This window comes from Aptenodytes forsteri, unplaced genomic scaffold, assembly GCF_000699145.1.
Source record: "Aptenodytes forsteri isolate BGI_AS27 unplaced genomic scaffold, ASM69914v1 Scaffold345, whole genome shotgun sequence".
In the NCBI taxonomy this organism is placed as follows: domain Eukaryota; kingdom Metazoa; phylum Chordata; class Aves; order Sphenisciformes; family Spheniscidae; genus Aptenodytes; species Aptenodytes forsteri.
This window is the reverse complement of record NW_008796186.1, coordinates 138,302-148,991: the sequence shown is the minus strand read 5'-3', so window position 1 is coordinate 148,991 and position 10,690 is coordinate 138,302. Positions and strand designations below refer to the sequence as shown.

Genomic DNA, 10,690 nt, shown 5'->3' with positions numbered 1-10,690 from the left:
TGAGGATGAGCCCTGCGGCCCGGCAGCCCTCAGCTGGAGCAATCCACGGCGCCGCTGCTGCCCCTGGGCACCGACAACCCCCTCCCCCGCTGCCCGTCCGGCCAGGACAGCCGCTTGTCACAGCAGTGTCAACCGAGGGGTCGAGTCCTGGGCCGCGGTAAACGGGACACAGAGTGGGAAATGCAGAGTCCGCTCCCTGAGTTCCGTGTACGGGGCTGGTGTGCTGCGCCTGATGCTGCCGGTGCTCGGGAGAGTACGAGGTGAACGTCAGAAACGAGAGCGGAACCTTCCCCGTGAGGACAAAGAGAACAGATCGTACCGGTATCACATACTGGCCAGGCAGCGGTAGCAGAGTTACCGAGCAAAAACCCTGAACCTCCGCATCATTTGAAATTACGACTTCAGCTGTGTAAATATGGCAGCAATGGCATCCAAAATACAGTCCTGCTTCATGACATAACGTAGTGATACTACGTATGCACAATAGAAGCACAGGAAGTTAGATAAATCTCCTTTTCATCTCTTTTGCATACCTAAGAATGGTAATGGTAGTCAACGTTACTAGGAGGAGGAGATCAAGATGGAAGGAAGGTTTTGCCTAAGGTTTAGAACTTGCCAGTAACGCAGTTACAATATACAGACAGCTACTAACTCGATCGCAGCTAATCACTCACAGCTAATCTATTGCCCAAAGGTGAACGATGCAACAATAGCAACAATGTTTGTTTTATTGTAGGGTACTGAAGGAACTTGGAATAAATATGACAGATGTGGAGAAGAAGTGTGGAAAGAACTAAAAAGTCATGTAAGCGGACACAAAGTGAATGGAGGAAAACATGAGAAAGAAAAATACCACTAAAGAAGAACAGAAAGCACAGGCACCCCCGACCAGCAAAGATGAAATCTATGAATAACAGGGAAAAAAGCAATTATTGAGGTAAATTAGAGCATTGAAAATATATTTACAAAGAATTAGTATCATGCACAGCAAATGGCCTGAGGCCTGTAGGCATTATTGTAACGTACGTTTATCAGATGATAGTTACAAATGTAAAGCAAGAGCTAGCTAAGTATAAAGAAAGGCCGTGTAACTACTGATAGGAGAAATACAGTAAAACAGGGAGGGGAAGCAGCAGAAGGGAAAAAATACTGTATCCTGCCACCTCTGTTATGTCACCATTTTTTGTTTGTGGAAGTAAGAATGCCACAGAAGATGACCAAATACTCCATGCTTAAGGACATTCTATTTTTCTACCTGCTCCCAGCTGCACACCAAACTTAGTGTACCTACTTTGGAACTTCCTATGCCTGTAGCACCCCAGCTTTTAATAATGAAGATCTGATTATGTGACTTTTGGGATCAGTTTGTAAGGTACTTGCCTAGGTATTGAAGACGGAATGGCAAGAGATCTCAGCCTGCTGATTCAGAGTATCTGTGAACAGTTGGAATTATTCCAGAATGAGCTGGGTCTAACTGAGCTCAAGGGTGTCTGTGATTCCTAGAGGGGTACATTACATTACAGAAAAGAGAAGTTCCCTTTTATAGGCTGTTCAGTTAACAAGAATCAAAACTTATCTATTATTTCCACGCCTGAACACTCCCCCTGCCCCTTATTTTATCAGCAAACTTAAGTTTGCAAAGTGTCGAAGTACAGATTTTGAATCAGTACTGTTCTATTCTGGTTTAGATAAAGTAGAAAATGAGATTAAATTATGCTGTAGAGAATAATTTTATTACCCAATAGTTAATCTTCCTTGTCTTTCAACAGCGCAGTAATAAATAAAGGGCCACCATGACTTACTTATTAAGTCAAAAGGTTGAAAGTTTTCCAGCAAATTAATGTTTTAAGAAAAATTAAGTCTCATATTAAATACTTCTAATGCTTTTCTAAATGTGCTTCAGCTGTTGATAAGCTGAAAACTGCCTTCAAAATGCACAAATGTCATCTGCAGGACACCAAAGCCAAATTCGTGTCACGATGGTCAGCAAAGTTGTGCAATTTCCCATCTCTTACACGGGGTGGCACAATATAGCTGGAAATCTATGAAGTGTTCAGATGTAACCTGGAAAACAAGCAAACAAGAGGTCAGAGCCAACTACTAGGGAATGTTGAATAATTCTATTTTAAACATCAGACAATTGCAAATATAAGCAGATTCTCACATGAAAGCTTTATTGAAGAGAACAGGCTTGAAGGAATAATGCTCTGTTGCATGAATTTTGTCCTGTACATGGGAAAAATCAACTGTTACACAGTTTCAGGTCTGAAATAATTCACAATAACCTCTAAATAGAAAATAGCCATCAAAAGCAACAGAATACCAAAACATTCACCTTTTTCATGGTCTTTTTCCATTTTACTTACTAGAAAAATATTTTCTAGTAATTTAAAAAAAAAGAACAACAACTAGATTAAAAATGCCCCCCTTTCAAGTGGTTCAAGCAACAGCTCAGAAATGTTGGAATTTTAAAACATTCATTTGAAAGTCTGTCTCTGGAGTTGTATGTAGAGACTGCATTTGTACAGAATTCCTCCTTGCCATTTTCCCTATACACAAAGTACGAATACTGTTTTTTTCCCAACTTTATTTTGCCCTTTTTTGATGATAAGGGCTTTGGGCTGTAGTTTACCTCTGCTTTTGTAGTCCATGCACATAACTTGGTTCTTGTCTTAGACACCTGTGATACAAAATGACAAGAGCAACACCTTATAGAGTGGTAGCTTTCAGATACGTGGACAGGAAGTAAGTGGTGCGTAATATTTTGCCTCAGTTCTGGTAATTCCTGTCGGGTACATCATCACCTCTTTAAAGGCATTCTACTGCAATCAGTTGTCACGCTACGGTAGCTAGCTGAGTTTCATAGTTGCATCCTCTTTGCATATCATGGGGTAAATTATTGAGCAGAAGGTGACGCTCACCACAGTCCTTCTATGTCCCTGTGTACTTCTTCCCAAACCTCCCTGAACTACTTCAGATACAACCCATGATGCTGTGGTGGACTAGTTCTTCTTTAACAGACTTGCACTTCACATCTCCTAGCGCTCCTCCCTGTCGTTTTGCCTTTTTCTATCTCAGAACGAATACCTCATTGTTGAAAAGAAGTCAAGGTCTAAGTCAGGTTTAAATGAGGATCTTGTGTTTGGAATTCAGCTGGAGAAGTACAAAAATACAAAGAATGCGCATCTTTCATAACAGTCAAGCCAAACCCCAGACCTTTGCCATTTCAAGGACCTAGCTATTACCTACGTACAAAAGAGAGTCTATTCATCGTCTGTATGTATGATTTTCAGTTTTTTAAATATATTTTTCCTATCAGAGAGCATCACAGTTTGTTGGGTACAAGCAGCCATACCGGTATGGGAGAAAGGAAGAGCCAACTTGCTAGCCATGAGAGTCTTCATGTCTGCATTTGTGTGCATGGTGGGGGAAATCATGATTATCTTGTTTACAGAAGTTATTGATGTTCTTCATTAGTATTTAAATAAGATCTTTCTATCTGCAAGTGAAAGGTACTAAATACATTGCTACTAATACCGTATTTGCTAACTACTGTGCCCTCAAGAAAAAAAGATATTAATCCTAAATTTCACTTTGGTTGAAAACTGAGGGACCCATTAACTGTGGGAATAACGTGGAAAAATAAAAGCAATAAGAGATCCCTTGCATCTGCCTCTTCCAGATAAATACCATTGGATAATTCCAGTGCGCCAGTAGAATTGCAGACAAACGCGTGGCAGTATACTGTTAACTCATATTTCCTAATTTGTACTAGAAAGTATGCCTATCTCAGAAAAAGGACATAGTTACACATAGGTACAGATAACTTCTGTTTTCTGAGGTTATTTTCTACGTAGGTATTTTTGACATGGTAAACATCTTACTGTGCCTTGTAAAAAATGTCCGATCTTTGCCATTTGCAGTATCAGTTTAATGTCTACCATAATGCTGTGTTAATAATATCATTTTTATCATATTGTGGTCAGAATCCAATATCAAGTGTGGATGAATCACACCAGGAAAATATTTATGCATAATCAAAAAAACCTGCAACTTCCTTCATATGAAACTGTTGAGTTCTCAATTTGTGTTTATGTGTGTTCTGATGGTCAGGCTGTTATTCATACTTGGATGCAGTATGAATTCAGCGATACTTGGTTCAGCTCACTTCTTACAGTTTCTGAAAAAAACATGAAGTACCCTGTTACATGGACAGAAGATATCTTTGCTGGTTGAGCTTGAGGGGAAAACTGGGTACAATTATATATTCTTTTAATTATTCATGACTTGGGTCTGAAGTGAATGTGTATACATTTTTCACTTATTCACTTTATAAAATTCAAAACTAAGCCCAGAAGCAGTTTTATTCTTGGCAGCGTGACAAGTTTCCTTTCCTCAACGAACCAGTCAAAGGAATTGTTCCTCAGAGAGTTTGTCATCCTCACATATCCCAGAGAGTCGGGAGGGGAGCTGGCATTCATTACACCCCCCATCGCACATACACTTGTGCACTCCCTCCCTCTCTCCCTTTCTCCCTCTCTGGCTGTGACAACAAGCCCATCTCAGAGGACTGTGTTTATATCTAGCATGTGGTTTCATTTGCGTAGCTGATTTGCAGTTCATTAATCTAGAAAGCCTTGCCCAATTCTGGTAAGGACAATGTATCCATCCCTATTCTGCTTATTATGCCTCCTATCCCTGATGCAACACACAGTTTAGAGAGAGGGAATCTGCACTGTTTTGCAGAACAACTAGAGCAAAAGCCGCTCAAGAGCCAAAGCTGATGTAAACATACATTAGGAAATTGTTTTGATCTGGCCTATCAGGCTGCTGGCAATGCACCGTGCTTCCTTGGGAGACATGCAAATTTATGGGACACGACTTGACATGATTAAGGCAATGCATACAGAAGAGGTAATTGCCCTTCGGCAAGAGAATGGTGTCAAGAACCAATGATTCTTTACGTTCTTGGCAGTGCAGGTAGGATCATGAAATTAGGGGCCTCTTGCAGATTCATTATAATTTAGGTGTTGGGTTGGGTATTTTTTAAACTGTTTTTCCAGCTTTTATGGTTGTATTACTATTAGTTGTTTGTCTTGCAGGGGAACCTAAGGACAATAGTCAATTTGTAATCTTCAAAACCTAAACCTGTATCTGCTGATATTATGATAGCTTATGATAGCTTGTCGAGTCTGGAGAAAAAAAAAAGGGGGGGAGTTAAAATAATGCCACAGGGAGGCATCAACTTATGGTATTCACTCACAGCAGTGGGGTTCTTTACTTTGAAATTTAATTATCAGAGACACTGACACTCCTTGTTGACAGACATGTGCTCAAAACTCATCCACATGCCTGAGTGGAGTCAGATTCATCTTGTGCCAGGGTTAATGAGAAATTACTGATCGCTACCTGGGAATTTGGGGGTAAGAATGGCTGAACTTAAGGTGAAAGACTCCATATCCTATTACTACTCCCCTGAGTCAGCCTAGCAAATAGCTAACTGTAATATCTTAATTAACCATGTGTTAGAATCAACCTTATTCTCCCTTGCAAGCTGTACACATTGCTAATTACGTTAGGTAAGCACACAAGAGCACAAGGGAAGCAGGCATTAGTGCTGTGGTGAGGCAGTTAGGTTTCCCACTGTACTGTATAGCAAAGCAATTCTGGTGGCCCTGGGGTGATGTTGAAATGGCACCCTTTAGTTTAATGCAAACATAAGGGTAAGGGAAACCATACTCTCTGTATGTTGGCGAACATTACCCTTCCAACCTGGACAAAACAGGCACAATAGACAAAGGAGGCTGTCTTCACATTCCTTTCCCCTGTTAAGACTGGCAAAGGAAGGAACTAGTAGGAAGAGCACAAAGTGCGTAGCTCTGGAAGCTGTCATCTTTCACACGCCTCCTATACAGAGAGCCTCCGACACACACACTCTGCTGCTTTGAATGCTCATGAGCCCGAGCGTCAATATAGCCTTGCTGTGCTGGGTGCATAGTGAGAGCAAAGAGGAAGTGTGGTTGGAGTGTCTTGTATTCTGGCTGTGCGCAGCTGGCATATGATTCATCAGGGACTTGTACCATCTGGTACAGATGAGAGTCTATCACGTTACACGGTGTCTTTTTCAGAAATAGGGACTTGGAAGAACATCACAAAGCTATCATTAGTTTGCTGGTGCAAATTTAACTTTTGAACTACAAACCTCATGTGGAGAGGCTGACCACTTCCAACAATCACATTCTCCAGTTGGTCCAATGCATGGTTGATAAATACTTGATTTTCTAGGTTCTGCTAGTTGGATAAAACTTTAAAAAGTGTGTGATTTCTTGTGGTTTTTTAGATCTAACAAAATATAGTCCCAAAGTCCTTTTTAGAGCTAAAATGCTTAAAATTTGTTTTTTCCATCCCTTTCCATCAGTACACAATTTCTTTGACATTTCTTCCACTGGTACCTGTCATGTTATTCTTTAAATTCATTTTTGGTTGTCTGTTGCTCTATGTGTTAAATGCAATTTTTTGAGGTAATTCCCATCTAAGCTTTCTCTGTCAGTCCCTGGCCCTTCATCTCTAAGCTTTTATTCAGTTAGAATACTTAGATTTTATCCTAGCCATTAATTTTAATTTTCAAACAGTATTTTTTGAAGATTAGCTAAATTAAATCATTTTTGCAATTAGTGTCAAATTAATCCATAATGGAAGGTAGATAACAGCGGAGATGGAGTCTCTTAGATTTTGACAGATACCCTCATTGGGTTTAATGTTTTGTATAATATCTCCTTAAGTGAGCAAAGAGCTCGCCTTGATGACTTCCTTCCCTCACACCTAGGCTGCTGGCCACATAGAAATAATATCCTTGATTATGGGGAAAACTAACTCTCTTTTTACATTTCTGAATTCTGAGAGGGAGCGTTGTTAACCCTGATTATACTGAAAAACATGTTTTGCCATTTTCAGGCCTTATCTCTGGCACTTGATAGCCGATGGTTGCTGAACTCCATGGATTGTAACATACAAAGTCTACCACAAAAATTTTTTTTTTAAACTTGATTTCATGGAGATAGGTGAAGAAGCCAAATGATCAGTTTAACCAGTGGAAATCAAAGGATAGTAATCTCCAGTAGGCAGACTAGTGGGGAGAAGGAGGCTGGAAATGGGATAACAAGACCAGTCATCTCAGGATCACTTCCTGGATCAACAAGAGTTGGGTCTGAACATACCTCGGTATCTTAGCACTTTGTCATTTAGACTGATTAAAATAAAAGGAAGCAAACACACTGGTACTTAATATTAGGCTCATTTGAGTGTTTGGCTATAGACACATCTGTGTCCCAAGTGCTTTAATTTGAGGTACCTGATTCTGAGCAGACCTTCAGCTCTGACCTGTGACTGAACTCAGCTTGACTTTCTAAGATGATCAAATGCTTACTCTTGTCTGCACTGGGCCCTCAGACACTATCATTTTCTAAGACAATTTTTTTTTTTTTTTTTAAATAAGCAGGGACACGGCTGTAATGGTTCATTTATTCTGGCATCATATGGCATCACGTAAAATTAAGTGATTGGTTTAAGCCAAAACCTCTTTTTGTGCCTGATCTGGCCTACCTGACTTCAGTGACAGTTTTGTTTAAAGTAGTAGTGCGTTAAGAATTACTGTGATTCAAGAATAGATGAAGAATTTCTAAACATTATCTCTGAAGTTTGAGAAGACAAGTAAGCAGTTCTGCTGGGGTAAAATTAATTATTTATTGTTTACTGGTTTTGGATGAGCTTTCCTTGTGTACTCTGTAAACGTACTTGGGACTTGGTCATATCCTATTAGTCTAGCAAAATTCTCACAGAATACTAGTAGAGCTGGTGAACAAAAAAACAAACAAACAAAAAACCCCAAGAAACCAAACACCAAAACCCCCCCAAACTCCAAACATTAGCTACTGTCATCACAAGTAAACACATAAACTTTGAGATCCTAGGAATAAACGCAGAGGATCCGCATGGGTAAAATTGAAGAACTGAAGTCCTTAAACTAGGGATAGTGAGACCTTCAGCAAGCAAACAAGATTTTACCTTTCTGCATGTATAAGGGCCCCAATTTATGATGCATCTTGGCTGTTGCTGCACTGGCTGTTGAAGTTACCAAACCTAGCTGCACCTCTGTGGCAGAAGATGCCATGCTATGACATAGGCTGCAGAAGAAAATGTCTGTTTCTTTTCTACTGCAGTTTACAGCCTGTCTTACCAGCACAAGTTGAAAGCTGTGGCAATTTAAACTAAATTATTACATTATTAGGTTAATGAGTAAAAGCTCTCTTTGCTGGCTCTACCATGGAAGCAGTAACAGAACAAGTGGTCCTGGTGACCACTCCTGAATCGGAGATAACGAATCAAAACCTTTTGGATGCCTTTGAAATTAAGACTGACATAGAAAATCTGTGTGTAATTTTCAGTTCTGCTCTTTTCATGATCCTGGCCAAGGAAGATCACAATCTAAGGTGTGGTTCCTTATTAGTCCAATTCATAAACAAACTGTGTAGACTACAAATTCTGAGCAAGGATGATGTTAAGCTGTTAGTTTTGCACAGTGAGACCTTGGCTTTATCTGGAGCTACTTAATGTTACTGTAGTAGCAATCAACAGTACCAAACTATTGATTTAGGGATCATTTAAATTCAGCGTTAATGATATTTGCTCAGCTATCGTCCATGTATAAACCTCACAAATGAGGAATACTCCCAAGTCATTGAAACTCCTTCTATGAATATCCTCCGTAATATTTAAGTCTTTCAATTTACTTAATGTTGAGCCGAATGTGTGAGCTCTGCAATGATTAATGAGATCTCTGAGAATGGGGATGTCTCCCTCAAATACTGTTGCCTTGTAAAGTTTGCACCTAAATGCTTCCAGAGACCTAATTATTATTTGTGGGTATCAGTCTGTTCTCTCACAGACATACTGTGGATCTCAAGTTCAATAGAAATAGGGGAGATAAGGAATGGAGATACAAACACAGGATTTTGCAGCCAAGTGGACACATATGAAATTAAATCAGTCCTATTTGTTGGCTAGAACACTGGGAAGGAGGAGATTTTTCCTGAAAACAGAACTGAAAATCCTTTACATCACTGCTATTCACTCTAGCTAAGCAAAAATCAATGCGGATTTGGCTAGAGGTGGATTTTGTTAGATTCATGGTCAAATAAAATGTGAAAAGCACTGTTACACATAACAATGTTGGGGCATCGTAGGCACCATAAGAAAATAAAAAGGCAGTAAGAGATATGTCTGTTGTGTCCCACAGTCTTCAATTTATCCCCCAAGCACGCAAAAGAATTGAGCAAACCACAAAGAGCCTTCTACAATGGAGCAATCTAGAATATTGCCCTCGATTTCCAGCGCATTTACAAACTGCTATTACTAAATATGACTCATCAAGATTAAAAAAGAAAAATAATTTAGTCAGAGCTGTTGTCAAGTCACTATTTAATGTTACTTTTTGTATTTGCTGCGATAAGCACTAAAATTTGCACACTCCTTGATAAATCATTGTTTAGCAATGTCTAGAGGGTCCAGTAAATGGTTTGAAATTGCCACAACGTAATAAATGGTTATTTGATAATGAATGAAATTGTTTGAAAATACTGTTAAAATGTCAAGTTTTAACATATAGAACATTAGTCAAAAGGAGTGCAAACATGGAAACCATAGTGACACTATAAATATACTGCAACAAATGCATTTATTTGTACAGGGCAAATAGTAGGTGCTGGATACAAACCAGTATAAATTGATATATGAAGTTAATTTCAATCTGTAAAAGTAATTGCATTGGTTTAACTTATTTAACTCTCCTTACAATAATATTTATAGCAGAGCAAGAAAGTAAAGAAATAAATGATGATAAATAGATAAAATACGTAGGAAATGGGAATTGTTTTCCAGTTTAATTACGCTGTCACATAAAATTATCACAGAAATACACTATGCCGACAAGAAGAATACATTAAAACCCCATTATGCTGTGCAGAGTTGGCTAGCTTTTGTTGCTGTTTATTCCATAAATAGCTTTTCATCTTTTCAACTATCATGAAAAGTTAAACTTTGTAAAAAAATATAGTGGTGCAAAAAGGACAATATAGGCTGTACCAGTTGATGGTTAGCCTGTAGCGTGAAGCTGGGAAGCAAGAATGTCATATCTTTCTCTTCAAGAGTAAATCTGACCGCATAGTAAAATTTGAAGGAAAAAAATGCCCACTCAGAATAAGTAACTTACTTTTTTTTTTTCTCAGACACAACTCTTAACTGGAGAGTTTTTGTGTGGCTGTAGTCTCTATATGACATGCTCACATATTGTGGTGATGGGACACCGTTGTAACTACAGTAAGAGCAGGACCAACAAGCAGGCAAAACATTATAATAAAAGAGCATTTGTTTTTTTCTTCCAGGCCAGATATTCGTGGTTTCAAACTGAAGTTCATCTTATCATTTCTTTTCATGATGAACAGCATTAATGTGTGTGGTATTTTTAATCCATCTGCTTTCTATGTCTTGGGACTGCATCAAAAGCAGCGTGGCCAGCAGGGCGAGGGAGGGGATTCCCCTCTGCTGCTCTGCTCTGGTGAGACCCCACCTGGAGTCCTGCGTCCAGCTCTGGAGCCCTCAGCATAAGAAAGACACGGACCTGTTGGAGCGGGTC

At 39.3% G+C, this 10,690-nt stretch overlaps 1 long non-coding RNA gene across 1 annotated transcript in view; it reads left to right on the top strand.

Moving 5' to 3' along the window:
• The first annotated feature begins 6 nt into the window (after positions 1 to 6).
• LOC109279718 overlaps positions 7 to 10,690 on the top strand; it is a 58,704-nt gene continuing 48,020 nt past the window's right edge. Inside the window, exon 1 of the long non-coding RNA XR_002086312.1 lies at positions 7 to 157. This is a non-coding gene — a long non-coding RNA (uncharacterized LOC109279718). The remainder of the gene's footprint in view (positions 158 to 10,690) is intronic.